Here is a 24,673-nt window from a genome sequence, read left to right on the forward strand (position 1 = left end):
ATCAGGAGCTCTTGGGTGCAGGGAGGAGGCTGGATGAAATGAGGTCAGGCAGTGTAAGCTTACCCTGTGCTGAGTGGCGCTCACTCTGCTCTGTAATGAAATTAATCAAGGTCATTTATTCAATCCTTTTTTATTGTTATAATTTGAAACTGTAATTTGAGGTGGCTCAAAGAGGTGCAGGCATATCTGTAATTATACCTTTATAATTACATTTATATTTTAAGGTAAACATTTTCATGTATTGCTGTAAATAGACTGTGTGTGATAGAGAATAACGTTGTCTCATACTGGTTTCAGTCAGAGCTGCACGACTGCAAACATGGACTGTAAATGGGATGGGGGGGGATATTGAAATCCACCAGTTGTGTGCTGTTTAATTTGATTTTAGGTGTTTCATGCATCTTAACATCTTAAGACTGAGTTTAAACCCCAAGACAGGCTCAAAACTAAAGGCTAATTGAAAGAGATACAGAAGAATTGCTGTTTAGTCACACCGACCTTTAAAAATTGCAGAGCAAAGGTACGAAGGTTGGCCTCATCTGCCAAAGCTCAAGGAGTTCATAGTGGCTGAAGAAGTACATGCCAGAGTCACCTCCAAACTGATGGCTGTGACAGTGACCAGTGAGGGACCCGCTGCTGATCCTGCAAGGGATGGTCAGGAAAAATTGCATTGTTTGTTCTGTGTTTAACATCTTGCTGGGTGAGACCATGGTGCGGGTATGAGAGCACCTTCTGTCTGCACAGCCAATTTGGCTGCCTCTGTTCTCCCCGGGCTCTGCTCACCGGCTGTCTCAATGGCATGCATATGAGCTCCCTCCTGTCTCTGCTCTGGAGCAAACCAACTGGTTTCTCCCAAGGAGAAACCTCGACATGACTGACAGGGCTTTTTTTCACGTTGCACAGACAGAAGAGCCTGGCATGAGCTGGACCAGACTGTACCCTGGACAGTCCTCCAGCCATCCCAGGAGACCTCGTGCCCACTGTCCTCCATGCTGTGCTGTAGAACCCAAAATGCCTTCACACCCTGCTGAAAAACATCATGCTGGCAGCCTGCCACCCATTTCTTTCACCATTTCAAACTTAAAAAGCCATCATCAATGCAGTAATTATTGACCTGGGGTCTGTGGGGCTCTGCAGGAAGCTCAGAGGAGACCCAGGCCAAGTGCTGCACAGCATGAAGGTAACCACTGCCCTTCAGAGAGCGCTGGTCCTTAGTGGTGTGGACACAAGCCAGCCCGTAGCAAAGAGCAATGGTTAATGGTGCCTCCCAGGCATTTTCCACAACAGCAGCAGATGCGCAGCCTTTGCCAAGTAGCCAACACTCAGCATTTTCTTTCTTCTCCCTAAGATTGTTTCTGGACCTTACAAACCTCTTCTTCCCTGTGGCTCAATGCTCTGGCAGCAAAACGGTGAGGACTCCCTGGGGTGGCAGAAGTGGGCGACACACAAGTGTGTGATGCACCAGGTCTGCGAGGACAGATCTCCAGAAGCAGGATGAGGGCACCAAGTGTGGGGAGCCCAGAATGAGGGCATCACTGAGCCTGTGAAGGAACAATAAAAATAGAGATGTTTCTGGGAGAAAACTGCCCAGAAATTAATACCAACCCTACTCCATTTTGGAAGGAATCTCCTGAAGCATGCAAGAAATCTGGCAATTCACATTAAATAGTTGAAAATAAAAAGTTGAGATGTCTTTAGTGTAGTAAAAACTAAATTCACAGATTTAGTGAGAAAGGGGGAGTGAAAGGGTCCTGAGTTCTTTACTTAATAATAACCTTGGTACAGCTACCATCAATACCTTGCATATCTGTCCTCCTCAGCAAACCAGTGGCAAAACTGGAAGCTTAACTCTTAAGGGCATTGCCCCTGGTTATCTGGCTCAGCTCTCAGCAAATAAACATTTTCCATTTCTCACCTATATTTACCTCGTAGTACATATATAATATTTGTAACCAAGCATCTGTCTATACTTGGCTTGTTCCCTTCTCCATTTAAACACACATCTGAGAAGAATCATGAAGCCAATCGCCCATCTCCAGCAGCAAAAGCATTTATAGAAAACACTCCAGTACACCTCTGCAAAATGAATATGTGAACATGGATTTGTAAAAGGTGAATGACAAAGAACCTGGCAGGCACTGCATGAATAAGCCATACAGAACCTCAAGACCCAGCTCTCAGGTTAGTGTGCCACAATTTAGCTTGCCACAATTTTTAGAAATGATGTGGTATTTTTGTAACCTTCATTTCCCAGTTTTTCTGGAATTTTTGAGATGGTTTTATACAAGACTACTGCTGTGACAATGCTTGCTCACTTCCAGATCCAAAAAATAAAAGTATTAGCTTCTCAAGGTTTTTCAATTTGAGTACCCAAACCCAATAGTCGTTCCTGAAAATTTTGGCTGTGGAAACTATATCAGGGCTGGGAGAGAGGGGCCATAAAACACTGTGCTCTTCATGTAAGTACTTATTCCAGCAGAAGACCAACTAGGGGCTGGTTTCTCAAGTAGGGCAGCAGATTTTTTTAAGCAATCCAGGAATACTCTGTTAAATTCAGGAACTGTGATTAAGATGGGTGCAAGTTCACTTTGACCACTTTGGTCTCTTTTACTTGTTGTGTTGTCTCAGGATCCTTTGGAGAAGGCATTACTTCTCCTAGGAATTTTGTAAATGTATAGAGCCAAATGACAGAGAACTGGACTCTATCAGATGAAGCTGGAAAGGCTGGACAAGCCTTTTATATCTTGTTTCATACAAATTTGGGTTGGCTGGGGTGATGCCAGTAGCTTCACTGGCATGACCTCCAAAACTAAACACCCTATGGTTTCCTGGTCACTCATACTTCTTCAGCATCTGTAGTAAAAACCCATCAGCTGCAACCTTGGCTGTTTGAACAGAAGTCTCCCCTGTGCAGTCTGTTATTAAATTCTCTTATGTCTTTATTGAATATTAGATGTGATGAAGGAAGGTGACATCTCCAGGGAAATCTTGCTTGAGCTGTGGGGATGGGATGTTAATGGACTGGGGAAGACAGAAAGTCTACAAGTGCAATGAACCTGTAATGTCCCCATGTGAGTGTGAACGTCCAGATATATTTATTTTTCTTTTTTTTACTCCACAAAGGAAAAGCACTTGAGATGTATATAAACAAGGTACTTAGCTCTTCTCTACTCAATATCACTTGCTTCTGTTTTAAAGATGGCCTTGGTGCCTTTTTGTTTTTATTATTATTTTTCTGTTCTGCAATCGGCATCCTTTTTATTTCACACATTGGTACAATAGATGAGTTCTCCTTTCCATGTGACAGCGTCATTTCAGAGAAAAATGGAAAAATCCCTGCAGAATCAGCATTTTACAAACTTGTTGATTAAACAGGATAGGGAAGGATGGATGCAGACTGCAGGACTAAACCCTGAGAAGCTGGTGTGTGGATGCCAGGAACACGTTGGAAGCCTGCCTGAGGTAGGACTGAAAACAACATGGTTTGCATTATTTAAAGGCAGATGCTTAAAGTTCTCATGCTTCCTGGTGTGCCCCTGCATGTGTGCACCATGTCCTGCTCCTTCCTTCTTGCCCACAGGCATCTTGTGAGGGTCTGCAGACATATTTATGATACCAGCAGTATTCATAAAGGTCAGTTTTGCTACCAAAACCCTTCCTTTTTTTCACCATGGTTGCAAGCTCCCACCATGCCAATGGAGATCCTGAGAAGCTTCCACCAGGTGGCTCCTGCCCTCCCACCCCTCTGCTCTGGATCCCAGGAACACCATGGCAAAGTAGCCACACGAGAGAAGGGGTGTTCATGTAGCCTTCTCCTTAACGGACCCTTGCAGTTTGGAGTATGGCCTGAAAGATGCCTTTTCCATCGGGGTGAACGTTAGGCAACAGCCCTTATTCTTAAAATCTGTAATATATTTGAGAATTAAAGTGAATTAAAACACCTTAGAAGTTTCACATGGGTTTTTCTGTTATTAAATTTCAAGGGGACCAGAGGAAGTTAAAAAAAGGATCTTAAAGACCTCTTTAAAGTAATTTTTAGCTGTTAATTAATTGGAAGTTTATGCCTATTTCTAATCAGGAATGCATTCTGCCATGCAAATGCTGAAGCCTGATGAAGGATGTGCTCTGTCTTCTATGTATGACAGAAAAAGGATCTTCCCTGTCAGTGGAAACCAAAGTTGCATGGGATGAGGACAACTGGTTCTGCAAGAGAAGCTCATGTGCTCCTGGATCCCAGCTTGCACCATCTTGTCACAGTTTCAGGTCTGGCTCCAGTTTGCTCTTTTTAACAGGTTTCTCTTGTATCTCTCTGTCCAGGTGGGCATGCTCACAGCACAGTTGGACACCACGCACCTCCCCCCCTTTTTTGGGAAAGGAAACTGAAGGGCAATGTGCTCCCAGGATGTATCTACATTGCAGCTGCATTTTTAGCTGGCGCTCGGGCTCCTCTGACCTCAGGGGTCAGATGCAGCTGCTCATTGGCTGCACCGAAACCTGTGCCTTTACGAGGAAGGTGTGTTGTTGTTGGCTGGCTGGGCTGTGTTTCTTGGATTGCCTCAAAAATAGTTTTCTGCTTTAATAGACCTGAGTGGCTGATGATCTTAACATTTGCTCTAATTGCTGTTTAACTTCAGAGCTGGTTTAATGTGTGTAGCAGTAGCAGTCACAAAGAAAATACCAGAATCTAAATAATTTTTTTAAAAAATCCAAAGCCTTTATGTGTACAGGGAGAGATTTAAATATGTGCAGAAATTTCTAGGCTCTGGCTTTAAAACAGTGTAATCATAGAAACAACAAAACCGGCCATTAGAGTAAGAGAGGTGGTGTCCTGCAAACCACAATCACAGAGTGGTTTGGGTTGAAAGGGACCTTAAAGATCATCTGCCATGGGCAGGGATGCCACCCACTAATCTGGATTGCTCAAAGCCCTGTCCAACCTGGCCTTGAACACTTCCAGGGATGGGGCATCCACAGCTTCTCTGGGCAGAAAGCAAGCAGACTGCAAATTGCTTTCTAATGGATTTCTTAAGGTATTGAAGGAGACCTGTTTCTTAATCTCAGATAAATCTTAGTTGCGTTTTTGAATTGTTATGGTTTATGATGATGATGATCGGGAACTGATGTAGGACTGCTAGAAACAGATACTACTGAACCCCATAATATTTTATCTATTTTGTCCCAAAAAGGAAAGTGAGCAGCTCTGATGGAGGTGGCCAATGTTATAACCCAGCACAGAACCATATGAAGACATATTTTCATGGGCTGTCTAGGTTGCAGGTAAAATGATGACCAAAATCTAGGTGATGTGTAACTGGAAATTTAAGATTTTTGTCTTAAGGAAACCTGTATGCCCAGAAGATCTTTTGGGGAACAAAAAAAATCATAGATGCTGCACAGTGACATAATTGTGTGACTTAGCAACAGGGCTCCCACAGGCAATAAGGAATGCATCCAAGTGAACCTATGATTTATTGCTGCAAACCCTGGCATGGACACAGAGAGACCTGTGCTTCTGCAAACAATCCTTTAGCACAGGCAGCTCAGCAAATCTTGTTGTCTTCTAGGAAATCACTCTGGTGTTACATCAAAACCCATTCCTTATTCCCCACACACAAGTCAGAGAGGCCAGAGGGTGAACAGGCCATTGCTCTCCATCAGGGCAGAGTCTGTGCCTGCTGGGGTTGAACTGATCCTGCCCTTTGGGGAAGCAGAGGAGTTCAGGGTGATCTCAGCCTGGCTTACATGCTTATGCAATACCAAATATGTGTATTCAAATCTCTTGTCCTCACCCTCACAATAAAGACTTCCCAACATCTAATCGAAACCTGCCCTCTTGTCAGTCTGAAGCTGTACCCCTTGTCCTGTCACTACATGCCCTTGTCAAAAGTCCCTTTCCAGCATTCCTGTAGGCCCCCTTTAACAGACTTTTTAATGTCTTGGGATATATATCTTTATTTGCAAATGATTTTCACTGAGAAGTGACTGAGGACCGCTGAATACAGTTATTCTCTAAAATCAATGACACTTTTGAGCCATCGCCACCTCCATCCCAACTGTAACTCAGCTGTCCTGCAGTGGCTAAATACAACCAGGAATTAAAATACTGGGATTGGGACTTTTTTGTGTGTATTTTGGCTTATTTTTAGTTGTTTGGGCTTTTTTTTTTTTAATTCCCACTGTGAAGCTTTATGACTTTCTGTCTTTGAGTTCAAACTAATGTTAAGAGATTCATTTGGTGAATGGTACTAAATATTTGTTCAGGATGGGAACCTCCAGCCTTACTTCAGCTGAAAGATTTTCTTCTGTGCGCTCCTGAATGGCAGGGTTTTCTCTCCCTTTGTAAAAAGCAGATTTTCATGCTGTTGATTCAATGAGGCTTGAAGGTTTTACACCCCTGGGGCCATCGTGTAGCTGCTAGAGCTTTGCTCCTCTGGCGAACTTTCTTTGCTTAGAGGTTATTAATACTTTCTTCATTAGTAATTTAACATTGCAAAGTGAAAACTACTTGTATCAGCCACAGACTAACTGGAGATAGGTTTGTGAATGTAAAACATAATCATGTCACGACAATGAGCGGGTAGCAAGTGCCTGCTCTCTGCTCCCCCACAAGAAGTTGCAGGTTCTCCAGCTTTTTAACAGGCTTGTTTATGATGTATAAGCCCCAAAAGTCCTTCAGCATTGTATTTAAGATCCTTTTTTGGGTGTTTCTTCCCTTTTTCTTTGTCATCCAACAGCTTCCCCTGATCTGTGTGAGTCTGTGAAAGTGTTAATAGGGTGACAGGTATAAGGGTGCCCATAAGTTTAGAGAGACATACTTTCCTACTCTTAAGATGCCAGCCACATCCTGGGGGGAAACTGCCTTTTTTCAGCTTCCTCTGGTCTGTGTTTACCCTTCATGGGCTCACCAAAACCCATTTACAGGAACCATCAGCTCAGGAGCAAGGGCACAGGGATGGGCCCATACCCACAGCCCATCATCTGGCAGAGCCTCTGCCAAGTCTGGGGATACAACAGGTCAGCATGATCAAGGGTTTGCATTCCACCCCTTGTGTGTCTGCTGTTCTGGTGGATCTCATGCAGTGCAATGTCTGCAACACCAGAGCAAGCACCCACACCTTTCAGCAGAGCTGCCTCATTAAACCTAAGAACATTAATTGCTTAGCCTGAGCTGGGAGGATAAAGCACCCTTTTGCTTGGGAATCATAGGAATGTTACACTCTAGGGCTGTGCAAGCTGAGAACTGTGTAAACAGAACAGATAAATTATCCCCCAAGATACAAACAGGCTTGGAAGTAAAGCTACAGCCAACCTTTGCATTAGTTGGGAACAGCTGCATACAGCATAGCCTCCAAATTTCCATAGAAACTTGGATCAGCCATAGATTATCTTCATTTTGTAAATGTTTTAATTATTATACTATAACACTATTCTGCAGGGATTGCAATATTAAAGCCAAAGCTACATGGAAGCCACATTTAAAAAGCAGTTTCCCTAGACCATATTTTAAGAAAAGCAAAGCTGGTTTAGGATTAAGACTTTTGGTTTCTGATAGATTTGATATTTTTTTTTTCCATGCTACTGCATGCACTCTTTTATATAAATAAACTCCTGCCAAGCTTGCTGCTCCAGTGGGACTGGATTGAACTTCCCAGGCGTGCATGAATTATAAAGTCAGATATATGTTCCTGTGGAGAGGAGAATTACTTGCAGAAACCATCTCCCGATGCACGTAGCCTGTATTGGTCACTTAAAAAACAAAAGGCCGGGTGCGTGCGGGTGGCAGGAGCCGGGGCCGCGCCCCGACGGGACCCAGCCCTGCATTGCCCCACACGGACGTGTCGCTCCCTGCGTGTCGCAACCCCTCTGCGCTGTGGCCAAGGGGCGATGGCCCGGCAGATTGCACAAGGGGATGACAGGATGTGGCTTCTGCGTGCGCCGGCGCCGATGTTTACAAGAGCAGGTACCGAAGTGGAAGCGGAGTCCGGCAGGCGGCCCTGGGAGATGTAGTTAGATCAAAGGCTTTCCCACGGCCAGGGCTCCCGGTGCGGCGGCAGCGTGCCTCGCAGGGCAGCGCTGAGCGGGTCACCGTGTCTGTGCCATCCCCCGGCGTCCGTGCGCGCCCCGCTGCCGCTGGGCTGGAGAACTTTCCTTGGCTCAGCTGTGGGAAAGCAGCCTGAGGATCTGTGCTGCAGAAGTGGCTGATGCTGGACGCCACAGTTGTATATAGGTTGTCCCAGCGTGTGGACAAGGGTGTGAAGCTGCCCCGTGCAGCTCAGAGCCTGCCCACAGCCTGCGGAGAGGGGCCCGGCGCCGTGGGTCCAGCCGGGGCGGGTGCGCACACTGCCCTGCCAATGCTCTGCCCTGCCCTTTCCCAGGCTGTCTCACATGGATGCAAGGCCCTAAGAATCAAATCTACCTGTGTGCTCAGTGAAATGTCCCTTAAATAACAAATCTCCTAGGGCAGAGTTGGTCAAGTCACTCAGATGGGGTGAAGCGTTTTTTCCCCCAGCAGGGAAAGGTTTGCTTGGCTTTCTCTATGGGGCAGGTGGGTAAAAGAAGAGCTGAACACCAAACCTGTTGCTTCTTACAGGTGTTGGGCTGGCCATGTGTATTATGTGTTTTCTCTATAAAAATGCCGTGTTTTGGTGTCCTGCACCATAAGGAGCAGAGATGCCAGCGGGTGGGGGATGGTGCAGCCCACTGCTCGCACAACGTTCTCGAAAGGCTTAAGTCAACAGAAGGTATTTGCCCAAGCCCAGCAAACTCTGAATCAGAGCACAGCTCCTAAGAAAACAGAAATCCTCTTTGCTCATGCTTTGCTAGTCATTGATTGAGGCAGAGTGATGAAATACTCAGCCCTTCTCACCCTGATAAGTGCTTTATTTTTAGACTACCTTTAGCATTGCCTCGGCAGCTGGTCCTGCAGGCAGGGGTGCCGCCTCTGGCTCCTGATGCCCCCGCAGACCCTGCTGTTGGTGTGTGCTGGACTGTCACTGAGCCCTTCCAGCTCCTAATTTACACTCCAGGACAAATGCCACTGCAAAACATTTGCTTCGTTGTGCTGTCATCTCCCTCTCCCCTTCTGCTGCCGTGCTGTATCATGCCCTCACTGTTTGCAGCAAGAGTTTTCTGTTCAGCTCAGCAAAACGCATCCTATGTCTTCACGTTTCTCCAATTCCTTCCAGCAAACTGAATATTTTAAGGCGCTTCAGGATAATTTGTTGAGACAAGAAAATGCCTGGCGGGATGCTGTTGTGTGCAGAGGCAGCCGCGTGTGCGGTGCCCTCCGGCTCCGCCTGTGGTGGGAGAAACCAGCTGGCCACGTGTGCCGGGCTGACAAGGCTCTGGGGGAATGCTTGGGTGTCTGCTCTGGGTATCCCAGGCGATCCCAGCATGACCCAAGCAGGGCTCACATCAGCACATGGGGACCATTCCCCAAAGCTGCTGCCAGCACGAGCTGTCTTCTTTGGCTTCAAAAGTTTTAGGGCTTTTTGGGCAGAAGTGCAGTAACAACACCAGGGATGGGAAACATTGGGACCAGTGGAAATGCTGATGTATTGAGCAAAGAATTCTCTTGAAGAAATGCTTTGAATTGGACAAAAATTAAATAAACTCAAATTGCTCCAGATTTTTCTATATTTTGGAATGTTGTGGTTCAATGTCTTTCTGTCTTATAGAAAAAGATAATTTATGATTTTTAAAGGCCTATGTCAGATTTCATGGACACCAAACACTTTGATGTATCTCATGTGAAGCCATTTTGGAATTGCAGTCCCTGACAAATTTATTACCTGCTTCGAAGTAGAAAACAAATTCCAAAATTGCAGATTTTTTCCCATAAAACAAAACCCCAACCCATATCCCTCCCAGCTCACCATTCTGAGTGAAATATGTAGCTCAGTTCCCTGCAGAAACACAGAGCTGTATTTATGACCCAAGAGGTCTCTTTTGCCCTATGTCTCAGCCTGCTGGGTTTCAGGTGGGATTTCTTAGAGGCATTAGGTTGACTGACCATGTGCTGGGCAGATGGTTTGCACCGGGGCAATAAATCAGAGGGGTTTGGGACTCTGCAGATTTCCTGTGCCTGCTCTTGGTGCAGCCCGTATCCACCCACTGGCATTCCCTGATGGCATGGCAATCCCTGTTCGTTTGCTGCTCCTTGATTTCTCCTGATGCTTAGGGGTGTTTTGTGGTCTATGCCAGCCTGTGGAATTCCCTAAGCAGCAGAAAAGGACCTCAAATCCACCCAGACACGCTTTCCCAACATAAACAAAAGGATTTCTCTGGAGTGATACCTTAAAAGTGTTTAGTCACAGCATCTTCATTAAGCACAGCTGAGTAGAGCAACTCCACCTTGTAAAGCACTCCAGTTTTCTCCCAAGAGCTTTTCCCTTGTCCTTTGCTATAGCTGGCCTTCCTCCACCCTCTCCTTTGCTGGTAATTAGAGGTCAGACTACAAAGCTGCTGGCGGTCGGGCTCTCAGCTGCCTTGCTGCACACCGCGCACACTGGGAATCGTGCTCGTAATTACTATTATTATTATTATTATTATTGTAGCATCTAGAGGGCTCAGACATTGTGGCAGGCCTTTTGCAGACATGCAGGAAAATGTAAATCTTTCCCCCATAGATGTGCAATCGAAAACAAGTTCCAACAAGCAGGAGGCAAAATTAGAAGGAAGGGCTGGTGCTAGGGATGGGCAGCCAAGCCGACCACCACTGCTTGCCCTTTGAAATGTTGGATAAGGCTGAAAAGTGCAAATGTGCTCCATAAAAAAAGTCGTTAAGCATTTGAAAATTCTAGGCTAGTTACAAACTTTATTTATTTTTTTTTCAGCTGTACTATTTTGAAAGGCTTTGAAGTCCTGTTTGCTGAAGTCGCTTGGGCAACCGAAGTCCCAGTCACTTTCAGGAAGATGGGAACTCCTGGATTCCTGCATAAGAAGCAGCATGTTGATTACTCCTTCATCTAAAGATTCCTGAATACTGCATCTGGGGACAAATGTTTTTGAGGTAAGGTATGCAATGGAGGAAGAGGGTGAGGGTGGTGCATCTAAAAACACAGAAAAAACTTTATCTCAAAATGTCCATTTATATGACATTTGTGATATTTTTCAAAGGTGGTGCTGCTAAGTACTTTTTACCAGTAAAATGTGAGCTTATGTGACTCATTTAATGATTTTGATGCTTTAGATGTGTTAACATATCAGCCTGGACAGGTCTATTCTCAGTTTATGTCTTTAAAGGTATTTGGGGGAAAGATAGCCAGGTTTAGCTGTTTGTGAACATCTAAGGACAATGTTCATTAACACAGCATCTGCAATCGGCCACTGTGTTGTGTCCCTGTGATTCTGCAATGCCATTGTGCTAGAAATACCTATTGGTCTCCTGGAAGGATGACCAGGAAGGGGTACCCCACACAAGGCTGTAAGTGAACAAGAACCAAGGTATTTCCTAAGCATGATCTGTACTCTCTTACAGAGATCAAATTTAATTGTGGACAGGCAAAAGAAAACAAACCAAAAACCAAACCAGAACAAAAATATCTTTGGAAAAATCACCATTCAGAGTCTGCTTTAGATTTTCAAGGACCCTTAACATGGTCCTTTTTTGATGAGGGGAAGTAGTGCATGTCCTCCTCAAGCACTGGTGCCTGAGACCTGGTAGTCAAAGATGCAATGCTGTAAGACCACAGGAAATGGAAAGAGGTTGGTCTCAGTAGCTGGGTATTTTTCAGGTGAATAAAAGTATGGCATGAGCACTTTGTAGAACTGTAATTCTGAAAAAGCTAAACAGCTTTCATTCAGATGCAGTAAATAAGAAATTTTAACTTAGTTTTTGTCACCAGTAAAGGGCTGGTGTGCCCCAAGGACAGTGAGCCAAGGGAGCGGGAGCAGGAGCAGAGGGAGGAGCACTTGAAAATTTGGCTTCAGTAAATTGTTCCTTATATTCAATGAGTCATGATTTTTTTTGGTGGATGTGGCTCTCTGTGTATAAACTCCAGTCCAGCCAGAAAAATATCCCTCGGCCATTCGTGAGAGCTAGTAATGGTTTCCTAAGGATTAACTCCTCCTAAAAGATACCGTCTGCATTCCTTTGGAAGATGCCCTCCCACAGGCCCTCTCTTACAGCGCTGCACTAAAAATAGCGCTCAGAGCTTCGTTGGGACAGCTCTGTGTTGCAATTTTTATGGTTAGGTAGGTGAAGTCTCTTTAATTCAGCCAGCTCAATTCACTTAAATTTGCATGATAATGTGGTTAATTATCCATGTATTTCAAATGAATAATGATTTCACAAAAAGATAAGAACAGGGTCCTGCTTTTCTTTCCGTGTTTTAAAAATGTGCATAGAGTTTGCATAATTAAAATGTGTTTTCTCCAGAGTGGAAATTCATATCTATTGTAGGTTGAAGTGCAAGCTCCTCTGCCTGCTGGGATGGCATCCTCCAGCTGATCCATGTGCAGGGGTGGCATCCTCCCGTGGATGCGCAGGGATGGTGTCTTCCAGCCGATCTATGTGCACTCATGGCACTCACTCAGCAGACCTGACTCACCATGGCTTGCCGCTACGTCAGTGCTGACCAAAGGAAGTTGCTGGGAATGTGACCCCAGCCTGGGTTAAAAATCACTGCAAAAGGCAGTGCAGAACAAGCTGCTACCCAGCTCCTCAATGGCTTTGCTGTGAGGTGGCAGCAGTACTTGGGAAGGGCAGCAGCCTGCCTGGAGAGCAGACCCCTTCCTCTTATCTCTGCACAGATAAAGTGGCTGGTGGCAAAGGGCACTTCCTCATGGGCTGCTGCTGTCAGGAAATTTGGCTGGTCTTGTTGGCCCTTTTATTCCCTGACCTTTCCCTGTGGTCTGTGCCGCTGCAGATGTCAGGGCAGGCTGGAGTTCCTGGATGGAAGTGAGTGCCCATGATGGAGATGGGGGATGGGCAGCACCAGGTATCTCACAGGCACTGTGGATGTTCAGCTCTTGCATAACCTCACACCACTGGAGCAGGGCACTGCCCTGGAGAGCCCCAAAACCCTTCTTGGCCCAAGGAACAATAAGCACTGGGGATATTTTTCCACGCACGTTTCCTTACATCTCTTTTTTCGTGAATTAACTCAGTTTTTTAGAAAATGTAAGGCACTCTGTCTCTTAAGGGTGAGAAAACAAGCATCTTCTTTCCATTTTAAAAAAGACCTCATATAAATGGGGTTGTGCCCCTGCTTTTCTGTTGTCTGTCTTGGTCTGAAGCCCTCTCCTTGTCCTTTCTCCAAAATACAGACAAGGTGGCCAAGGGCTGGGAAGCACTCCCTGTGCGTGTGTGGGAGGAGGGGTGTGCCTAGTCCAGATGCCAGGTAGTTGGTTAATGAGACTATTGACACTGGGGAGCTGAAACTATAGCCTTTGAAAGGGAAAGGATCATCTCTGCTGCTCCCTTTACACTGTTGACTTCGTTTGCTCTTGCATGAATGGTTACTCAGCTGGCATGTGGTCGGGTAAAAAATATTTATTGGGCCTTTGAGATGAGGAAATTCAACGTGGTGATAGAAGGAGATTGTGAGGGGGGTAAAGATGCATCCCTTCCCCTGGCAGAGGGAAAGGTTGCTCCCATTGGGACCTGAGCAGTGCACAGCACCCCCAATGTATCCGAGACATGTGAAGCTCCAAGTCTGCCAGTGTTTGAACCAATGTTAATTAAAGCATTTTAATGAGGATGTTTTGAGAACTGTGCGTTAGTCTGTGCATGCCCTTCGTGAAATATTAAACATCTCTGCCCTTTTAGCAGCATCCTCCTCCCCAGAAGGTCTTCTTGCAAATGGATTTTGACACTCCTGGTAATTTTGGAGCTAAGAAACCCAGAGAAATAACCTTCTACAAGAATCTTAATATGATCTTTGATGTTGCAGTCAAAGGAGTACATGCCAGAAAATGTTTTGCTCTTTTCAGTTCATCCTCTGGTTGTGTTTGTTTTTATTTTACCAGTTCATCCTCTGCTTGTTGATTGTTATTTATATTTCAGGCATGACAACAAGCAGCTGATTAACTCATTAGCCATGAGCATCAAAGCACAGGGTGAGAGCACGAAATCTGCTCCTGCATCCTCCAGCCACTCGCCACAGCTCGGGGGGTTCTGCAGGGCCTGACTGGGGTACAAAAGCCATCTCAGTTACTCATGGACAGCAGTGTGCCCTGTCTTTCTCCAGCCCTGTCTTTCTCAAGCTCCATCTCCACACTCAGGGACTGTGGCTGTGCCAGAGCACCTCAGATTCTGTCCAAGGCTCTGTCTGGAGCCCAAGCTCCAGACTACGTGTTCATCATTCAGCAGGTAGAGGTAGCCCCACAGTGGGGAAAGTCCCCTCTGAAGAATCACAGCCATGGGACAGTGAGGGAGAGTGCTGCATGATGCTGCTCCAGGCTGAAAGGCCAAGCACCCCTTGGTGGACAGGTGATAGAGAGAGCACGCATACAGATTTTGAAAGCTGCTCTTAACTATCAAACTCACCAGTGTTGCAGGAGCAACTGAAACTGATAATGTTGACTTCCTCTTGCAGGTTCAGCTCAGGTGGAATTATGCTCAAGGCAGTAGTTTGCACCCGAGTGCTGCTGCCTTGGTTTGAAGGCTACTGAGGTTTTTTCTCCCCTAAGTCTACTCCACAGCAGCATGGCTGTCACCCAGCCTTGAAAAAGACCAGCAATGCCTCAGATCTTGCCGATCTTGCTGGTGATCTGTCTATGTACACCTGAAGCCCTTCAGAAGCAGAGGATTAGCAAATACCTTGTTGTGGTCATGCTTAAATCTTGCAGACCCAACTACCCGTCTATGCAATCCCTACAGATATGGCACAGGAGCACAGCAAGCCCATGGCCTCCCAGGAGCCTCCTGGGAACTTTCCTGTACAGGAGACATCCAAGAGATCACTGGAAGGTCCCTATCAGGTATCCAGTGTGTCTCTTTATTTACACCTCCTTTCACTCCTACCCTGAGGTCACAGCCTCCTGCTCACTCTTCACTTCCAACACACATCTCTGTTTTCACCCCACCAGTTTCTGCCTCCTCCTTGTTTGTACCCCTTGACCCAGTGCTTTGACCCCAGGTGTGTGAAGTAAATGGACCAAGCTGGCTCTGCCCAGGGGCCTCACCAAATCTTATTCTGGCTTTAAAGCCTCCTAAAAACGTCTACCATCCATTAGGTGTTCAGTACCCCACCCACAACAACTGTGGTTCACCTGACGACCTTGACCTCCTCCTCTAAGGGAATCACCACAGCCCCATGGGGCTTGAATGCAGTCCAACACCATCTTGCAGCTACACAGAGAAGAGAAGAACAGTCAGTATTTATTGGCAATACTGAGTTCAGGTCCAGTATGCATGCACTGCCACAAAGGGAAAAGACCAGATTTTGCACGTGCAGAGCTAAAAAAAGGACTCACAGATCAGGTCCTTGTTCTCCTAGTGCACAGGTCTTTGCAAGGATCCCACACTGTCAGTACTGTGGGATCAAAGCTGATCCTGGAAAACTCATCAGAAAGTTGATGGGTCAGTAATGTAACCAATGGCAAAATGAAGAAGAGGAGCCTGGCAGGATTAAAGTATTTTTACAGGGCTCAATCTCCTGAATCCTAGCCCTGGCAGTGGCGCCACTACTGAGCTCCCAGTTCTCCAGTGATCCCCTCTCTCCTGCAGCCCAACCAGCCTGTGGTTCATTTTGCACTGAGCAAAAAAATCAAATGCTGAGGCCCTTTATTTTACACATCTGCCACACAAACAGGCCTGTTTGCAAAGACCAGAGTGCACTTGCACACTCACCATGGGCTCTGTTAGCACCTGAAACCATCTCCTGACAGGATGCTCCAGGGAAGGAGGAGTAAGGAGGTATAATCCCAAAATGAAGTCATGCGAGGAAATGGTTACGTTTTTTTCCCTTTACATAAAGAGCTGCCACGGTGCTGCTGAGAAATAGATATCCAACAGCCAGCCGCAGGCAGTGTGAGATGACAGATACATGTTTAAATAATGTCTTTATTCCAGTTCAGCTGAAAAAATAATTATTGAATTTGGGTTTTAAGCCAAGAAGTACCTTTGTATCTGAGAGCTCATTGATTAAAACAACTTGTGCTTTCAGCTGGGTTCTAAGAGAGACACTACATTACTCCTCACACAGGGTATTAAAATAATACCTGTATTTGGAGGAAAGAGGAATTTAGAGTGACCTCAATGTTTCTTGAGATTTGAAGAATTTCACCCAGCCTAGAGAAGCTTCTACTTTTAAACTCAGGGATTTCTGCTAGAACAGGAAGTTTCTCTTGCATTGTTACCCAGCAAAACGAGCTCTGTATTATATTTAGCTCAATTCATTCAGCACAATGCAAAGTAAGACTCCAGCCAATTTCCTTAAGCAAGTTTATTAATAAGCAGTAGCTGTTTGGTGGCTGGTCATATCTAGGTGGCTGGGGAAGATGACATGAAGCACAACCTCGCTCCCTCCTCTGAACAAGGTTCCCAGTGGATTAGACAATCTGAACCACTTTATAACCTGTGCTGGGTACCTGTGCAAGACTGGCAACCTGAATGTTGTCCCAGGTACAGCTTCCAGCCCTGCACTGGTCACTCTTGCTTAGATCATTCTTCACTGGAGCTTCATCAAGGGCAGCTTTTAAGCCTGAGCTAAATAACCTCTCAGGAGCTACTGACTAGAGGCTCGAGGCAGCTGCGTGTGAAACCACCATCACTGCAGCTGCTGAGCTGGAGGAAGCCATGCTCAAAGCAGGTACAGCAATCACAACAAAGACTCCCAGTGGTTGGGAGCATGTGCTGCAGCCACACACAGGTCAGGAGCTTGGGTCAGCCAGTGGCCTGCCCATAAATCCGGGCTTCATCCATTGCTTTCTGTGTATCTAAACACAAATTCCTAGGGCTGTGTCTCTGCTGAGGGCTAGAAAACAGCTTAAGGTGTTTTAAAACATGACAAACTTCATGACCCTTAAATTTTCATCTGTATTGCTTTCTCTCACTTGGTCTCAAAAGTATGTGTTGTGTGTTTAGGGTGGGCTGAGCTCAAATGATGTCCTGCCTGTGCTCAATTTACATGATGTGACTTGAAGTTTGGGCTTGCCCTAAAGGAGTGAGGTCCTTACCACCCACCTCCATTTGCCATCATCAAGGGGAGAGGTCTGGAGGTGAGTGTCCCTGTAACACTTTCAGTGGTAGGATATACTTCCCTTGAGGTCTCAAGCAAAATTTAGGCTATATGGTGCCTTGGCTTTTCTCGAACAGGAAAAACTTGCTTTCCTCCTGCCATGGGTGCTGGTGGAGAAGTGGGTGGAGGTGATCTCTGCTTCTGCAAAAGCAAAGTACAGCAATCTGTGGCCATCCTCTCTGAGTCTGAAGCCATGATAGGGTGCCTTCACAGGCTATGGGTGCAAGGGATGAGAGGACCCAGGAAGCAACATGTGTCAACCACAAACTATCACTGTTGAGGGTCAAATACAGAGGAAGGAGCATTGCTAGTCTAACTCCTCCCTACAGAGTGCAGATTTCCATGTATGAAAAATATAAAATTCTGTGGTACTCTGGAACTCAGTACCAGTCCTGGGAGGGTGGTGGTCAGCGTGGATCCTTTACTGGAACAGCTGGGGCAGTTGTTCCCCCAATGCTCACCTTCCCTCCCTCAGTGCCCTTTGTGTCAGCAGTCATGGCACTGAGAATTCCCAAAGCTCAGCAGTTTGCACCTTTCTGCCTGCAAACTCTGGCATCACTGCAAAGCTTGTGTTTCAGCTCAATCTGGAAGATCTCAGCCAAAAGGACTGCAAATGGACTGAATTTTTCCTAAGGGCAGCTGAGACTTTGTGCCATCAGAGCATGGCATCTTCCAAACAGGTACAAAGGAGGCAGGTAAGGCCACCTAAGCCAGTTAAACATATACGGCAAGTTATAACAGTAATAAAATGTTAAACCACAGAATTTCTTCAAATTCTAGCCATTTTTATGTGTATGGTTGGCAGTGCTCTGTTACTCCTGCCAAGCACTCAATTAGCACTTGAGTTAATAAGATGTTTTAATGGCTGTTAAATTAATCTCTGACATTAAACAGAAATCTCTGAAATTAAACTCTGACACTGCTTTCCAGTGTTTTCCAAAGGAAAGATATTCTTTCAAACCAGTTCCTATGTTATTGTTGCCACAAATTATTTGTGTTTATTCTCTTTACTACGCTTATTTGATTTCATTTGAAATTAGATGCAGTGATAGGGGATGTGATTTGGTATTTTTCTCCAATGGGCTGAATAGATGAGGATTAGAGCTCCAGAGCTATGAGAAAATGAGTCTTCATAGGCATTTGTTCAAACAGAAATCACAGAGCCTTTTTTAGGACCGTCACAGCCGCTTTGATTTGCTGTTCATCAGTGCTCTTGCAAGTTTGTTCACAGAAAGTTTTGCCAAAAATTCAAGTATTGCTAAGAGAGATGAAAACATGTGGTAGCCCGGGAACACCTATAAAAATGTTTGGGTTGACCCGTGCTATGGCTGGTTTTTTTTGGTGGTCTGACAGTGATTCAGGCACAAAAACACCCAATATTTTGGGGGTTAACTCATCAGTCACTTAAAACAGCTACTGTACTATAAATAGAAGGACAACATCAAGTAAGGCAATAGGCAATATATCCAAAAAACCCTAGAGATTTAGAATTGTTTCACCCTGAAAAATTAAAAGAACAGAAGAAAACACATAGTCTTTAGGCAGTTCACAGCTCTGCCCTGGCTGGGGCACTGAGAATTATGCTCTTCCAACCCAGCTGGAAGTGGGGTTGGTGTATGGTTGAGTTTTGTAGGTCTTGGTCTGGTATCTCCCTGGCTTCGTTCAAACTGATGGTTGTGCTGTGAGTGGAATAGCCTAGGGCTGGAGCTGTGCTGAGAGAAATGAAAAGCTTTCATAAAATTATGTCATGTGCTGAATGTGCCAGCCTGTCGTGTAATAATAGCTAAAACTTTCTGTAATTAAAACAAGTAGCTAGTTATGGTGTCTGACTATGATCAAAGCCCTTTTGTCTGCTTTGGCAGTTGGCACATGTGAAACATTTTGGCTTACATGGAAAATACTGTTGTGGTTTTTCTCTTGGTTTTAAATGGCAAGACACATACATCTTGGATTATCCCTAAACTGAAAGAAAACAGTAACGGGAAACACCAGAATGTGCATGACGTAAAACGTCTACGATTTCTGGCAGAAGCAGCTCCTGCACCCAGCCATGGTGCCTTCAGAGTGCATGACCTGTTGCTGTGATGCAAATGGTCAAAATATGTCATTTTATATTTCTGCAGAGATAGGAACAGAGCTCTTGAGAACATTCCCAAATATCCTGCACTGCCTTTTAAAATAAGAGTTGCTTTTGCATAACAAGTATTTGTCTGAATTGTGACAAACCCGTTGTCTCCTGTTCGAGGATTTTTTCATTACTTGACTGTAATTGTTTTGAGATGTTTTATGGATAAAAGGTGCCTTTCAGTTCACAAGAGAAACCATCATTATTTTTCCGTATTCATGTCTCCCATGTCTGGTGTCCATATTATAAAATAAAGACCTTGGTGAGTAAATGTAAACTGATTTTGCTCTCAAAATCCTCTTCATCCTGAAAAAAAAACCCAACCAAATGAATCCAGAATTCCTTTTGCATCTCTGAAAACATCTACTACTGCTTAGAAATTCTCTGGGAGGATAAATATGAAGTAGTTTAAAAAAAAAAACAGATGTGAATTGATTGGTTGAGGAACATCAGCCAATAATATAATGTTTTAAACATTATATTAAGCAACAAAACATCATCTGAGGCATGTGTCCAGCAGAGTATTTCTGAGCATCTGAATTTTTGCATCTCTTCTCCTGAAGTTCTGAGGTAGGTTGTGTGAAGATTTGCTTCTCCCACATCATGCATGTGATCACGTCATTTTGTGTCCTGTAGTTTCAAATTATGTCCTGTGAACTCATATGAATATTTCCCCAAATTCATCTGTGTTTGATACGAATTGTCTTCTTATCTTGCTTGTGGCTGGAAGAATGAGTTCTACTTTCAAGCATCACTGCAAGCAAGTGTGCCTAAAACCCTGCTGCTTCTGACCTGAGATTTTTCCACCTTTGCTGCTTTTCAGAGGTGACAGGAAATCTTCATTACTTCTTATTTGGACATCTGGCCAGTGAACTGATCTTCAGTCATCTTGGGCTACCTCTGCTTCAGAGGGCAGGACTTCACTGTGAAGGGTCAGAGTCCACCTCTTCAGGCTGTGAGGTCCTTGGAGCAGCTCACAGTCCATAGCTGGTGCTTTTGGACCAGATTGCAGAGCATACAGGACCCACTAATCCCTGGAGGTTTAGCCAACTACTGCCAAATCCTGCTGACCTCTGTGAGGATTTCCAGCAGTTTGTATTTTGGTGATGTCCTGTGTCAGACTGCATCTTCTCTGCTTGTAATCTCGGTTCCATATAGTAGTCTACAGAACAACCCATTTTCATCTCCTCTTGGGTGTGTGACAGTTGCTCTTCTGGTAAATGAGGAGGAGATGCTTCCCAAGCATGGAGAGCCACCCAGGATGCTCATGTGGGCATTTCTGTAGCACAAGATCTTTGGTCAGTACAGAAACAAACCTTCAGCTCAAACATGCTGAACCACAGCACCACGAAGGCTGCAGGCAGAGGTGTCATTAACATATCCAGGGATGTTGCCTCCAGGTGACTACAGACAGCATTACCATCATGTGCAATCACAAGCAATGTGCTGTGACATTCCCTCCTCCCTGACTGGAAGCTGTTGACCTATGGAGCTTTCCTATTAGATTAATTTATCCACAGCTCACCTTCAGTGAATGCTTTTAATTGACAACCTGACTGATCTACCTCTTGCGGAAGATGAGCACTGACATCTTGTAGACTGGTTTTGTTTTGAACTGCAGACATTTAGAAAGAAACATATTTACTGCAGATGTCGATGCAGAAGATTCGAGCCTGCTATTCTCAAAAAGGACATGTCAAAGGCTATGGCTGGACCTGGTTTTGCTGCTGTGCTTGGTCTGATTGCCTGAATGTGGCCACCTTGGTCCTATTATTGGGATTTCCATGTCTGTTTCTAAGAGCTCTGTGGAACGCCACCTTCCTTTGCTGCTTTTCCTGTGCAGAGCTCTGGATCCAGGCTTGTCCCCAGCTCTCATGCCAGCCAGCTCTCACTGTTAGGACATGCTTATTCCCCTCTGCAAACTTTTCACCAGGGCCAGGGAGCAACAAGAAACATCTACCTGGCTCAATACAGTTGACTTTCAGTTGGAGATCTCACATGCTAAAGGTGAAATACTTCGGCCTCTGCTGTAGCTCAGTCAGGGTCCATGTGCAGCCTCAAATGGAAGGAGCATTGATATATTTACATTCCTCCACCTGAGATCTCATAAACGGTGATAGATATTATCCCTCTGTCTCTATTACAGGCAAGAAGGAAGGCTCCCTCACCAAAATTCCCATCATACTGGGCATTTGTCTACTCATTGTGTGAACGTGCATGTTGACTATTCACATACCTCTAACCTTGTTTACCATAACCAGCCTCTTTTTGCATACATCAGGCTTCTGTGGAGTTCCCTTGAGTCCTCAGGGATTCATTCCACTTAATGATAAAACAAAAGATCTGCATTGTTGCTATTGTAGCTTCAAGTGTTTCTCAATACTGTATTGTCTCACAGCAGGACATGGTTAAGTAGGATGGGAACTGTATTTCAAACTGGGCATGGGAAAACTAGATGTAATTTGCATGGCTGCACAAGGTACAAGAATCCACTGTGTGGTTTATCACTTTCTCAAGCTGAGAAACTCTAGAAGAGAAAAGTTCCCAGAAAACCAAAAGCTAAAAAAATGTTGCTATTTTACACCATTTAAATTCCTATATAGAGTCAGGGTTATGCAGTTCTAGTTGGCAGGACTAGGAAGATGGTCTCTTCTGTGATGGTAACTGCATTTTTTCTGATACTACTTTCTATATTGATGCTTACTTTTCTTGCTGGAATGCAGCATGTATACTTTTTTCATTCATGTTTGCCCATGTGTATGCAGACATATGTAAGTACATACATATGTGTTTACATGTACATATACACACAAGGTCTGGGGGACCTGCCTATGTCTGCACAAATTCTATTTGAATTCTGAAGACTTCTTCTGTTAACTTTAACTTTCAGGGCTGATGAATGACTGTTTCACAGCAGAGGAATTATCTCAGCTGTAACTCAACCCATCAAGGACCATCAGCACTGTCCTCAGTGCTCTTGGGGTTTCATACAACATTTCTATTTCAAAAGAAAAGAACAGAAAACTCCAAAACTGAAAGACATAAAGAGACAAGATCCTACTTCAGAAGGCACAGGCAGCACTCCAAAACTGAAAAAAACCTCTTTCTAGAACATGAAAATTGTGTGGAGATGGGTGGGCCAGAGCTATGTGCAGTTTTATGAAGGACACCGATCCAAACACCAAAGGACTCAAGAAGCACTAAGGGTTCCCAGAAAGGGTAAGGCATTCAGGTATTTATTGTTTTTCAGAGATGTTTTTATTATTTTCTGGACTTTCAGAGCATAAAACAAAGGTGACTTTAGGATGTTCCTCTGCAAAACCTTCGTGTACATTGATCCACCCCACATGAGTTCCCAGGAGGGTGAAACTGGAAGAATCCTGAACTTGGAAAGGACATTGGCTCAGGTAGAGCTGCTGGTAACATCCACAGCCTGAGATTTAGATGGACCAGCAGTAAAGGACCCAGAAAACAAAGGATTTCTAAAACGAGTTTAAACAAAACCAGATGTACAACATTAGAGGAATTTATATTTAAATAAAAGCTTAATCTTTAAACCTCAAGAGCATACTCCCCTGGCAGTCACTGAACTGAATGCAATATAAAACCCTCAGATAATACAATAAGCATGAACAATTCCTGCAGGGAGAGATTCTGAGGTGTTTTGCAAATGTAAATGGATACAGAGAAGACTAATAATTATCAGTTTGCTGTGAACTGGGGTCTCATCCTCTGGAAATCCCTGCAGAGAAGAATGGAGTAGGTTTCCCGGCTGAACATGAAGTACTGCTGGTTTGATATTCCCCTCCTCCTGGGTATTAATAGTTTGGGAATCTTGTACCAGTTTTTTTTAAGTAGATCCTTCCTCTACTACACATGCAATTCAATCTCTCCTGTTCCTTAGCTGAGCATGGTCCTACTTGCCTGCAAAATCACTGAGGCCTGAAGGTGGCTCAGCAGGCATTAGTTATACTTCAGGGATTTTTCTTTTAAAATTTTTGATCACAATACATATACTTTGCCCAGATAATGGGCAAATGATGGGTCAGTGGCACAAGTACCTGTAATGAACACGGTAGCAAGTGCTAGGCAGGTGCTGTGCTCTGTGTTACTTCCTTACAGAAAAAGCAGAGTGAGGAGGACTGGCCATGTCCTTCCACCTCTGCCTTCCACAGCAGCTGCACTGTGGCATCTCTCCAGCTTCTGGCAAAACAACTCCCACCCGGACAATTGTGAATATGTTTCATGTGGTTGGAGAGCACTGGAGAGACAGGCCAGAAATTCAGCCTGTTAAGCTAAACCCAACAAATAGGAAATTATCTGCATATAAATATGGTTAATGCTTTTCCACTTGAAAGGAAATCCCCTTATCAGCTCAGTCTCAGTTGAAAACAACCATAGACACTGTGAGCTGAGCCAAGTGCCCTTGCTGAGAAGAATGGATGGCCTGCCCTGGCAACTGAATCCATGACTATACAGCCCTTTGGGGAAGGAGTTTTCCCATATTTTGTAAAATAAGTTGCCAAAGAGAGCTGTTGAAGGGCAAAGTGGAGCATGGAAATAGCACATGGCTCTTCTGCTCAGCCTGATACTGGGAACTGATGCAAAAGCAGGGAAGGAGATGTGAGGGAACAGCTTTTTTTGGTTAAATGCCTTTTTTTTCCCCTTTTAAGTAGACTGCCGTCCTGCTGCCACTGAAATAAATGAAAATGTTGCTATTCAATTTCAAGAAAGTAAGAATCATTGCAAACTTTTCCTTGTCTGAATCTTCAACTTTTAGTCCTTCCTCTGTTCTTCCTTTCTATGTATTTTTGTCCCATAATGCTCTGGGCCAAACTCATGAAGTCCTATACAGCTGAAGACAATGCAGGTACAGGAGGGATAAAGCATTTTATTTATTAAAAAACCCCAAACTGAACAAAACCAAACTGAAGCTCCCTGCTTCAATAGTACAAAACTGTCTTTAAAATGAAAACAAACAAATGACAAAACCTCTGAAACCACTCCAAGGAATACAGGATGGCATGAAGCCCTGGTTCAGTGCTCAGAAATTCAGCACAGCCACATACAGAAGTAGTTCTCCATGTATTCATCAGGAACACAGCAACCCCTGAAAATTATCCTACGTAACTTCCAGGGAATAAACATTTTTCCATGTTATCTGGTGGCCAGAAAAGTGGGGTTTTTACCCCAGAAGCACAATGATGTGGCTGATAACAGATAAATTGGCAACATACACTAGTGGTCTCTATGCGTGTCTCATACAGGGCTTGAAATGTAAATTTTCTCTGCAGCCAGCCTGATCCAAGGCATGGGAACAGCAAGTGGCACCGTTCACTCCTGGAGCTGTTCTGCACTGCTG

The 24,673-nt window shown here is 44.7% G+C and overlaps 1 long non-coding RNA gene across 2 annotated transcripts; it reads left to right on the forward strand.

The window, feature by feature from the left end:
- The first annotated feature begins 348 nt into the window (after nt 1–348).
- LOC108445076 lies at nt 349–24,673 on the forward strand. Of its 2 annotated transcripts, XR_001859820.1 has the most exons (5): nt 349–3,462; nt 4,146–4,263; nt 10,836–11,011; nt 12,404–22,530; nt 24,606–24,673. It is a non-coding gene; the product is annotated as an uncharacterized LOC108445076 (long non-coding RNA). The 2 variants fall into 2 exon arrangements; XR_001859821.1 differs by lacking the exons at nt 349–3,462; nt 4,146–4,263 and adding an exon at nt 7,777–7,960.

This window comes from Corvus brachyrhynchos, unplaced genomic scaffold (assembly GCF_000691975.1).
Source record: "Corvus brachyrhynchos isolate BGI_N302 unplaced genomic scaffold, ASM69197v1 scaffold80, whole genome shotgun sequence".
Lineage (NCBI taxonomy): Eukaryota > Metazoa > Chordata > Aves > Passeriformes > Corvidae > Corvus > Corvus brachyrhynchos.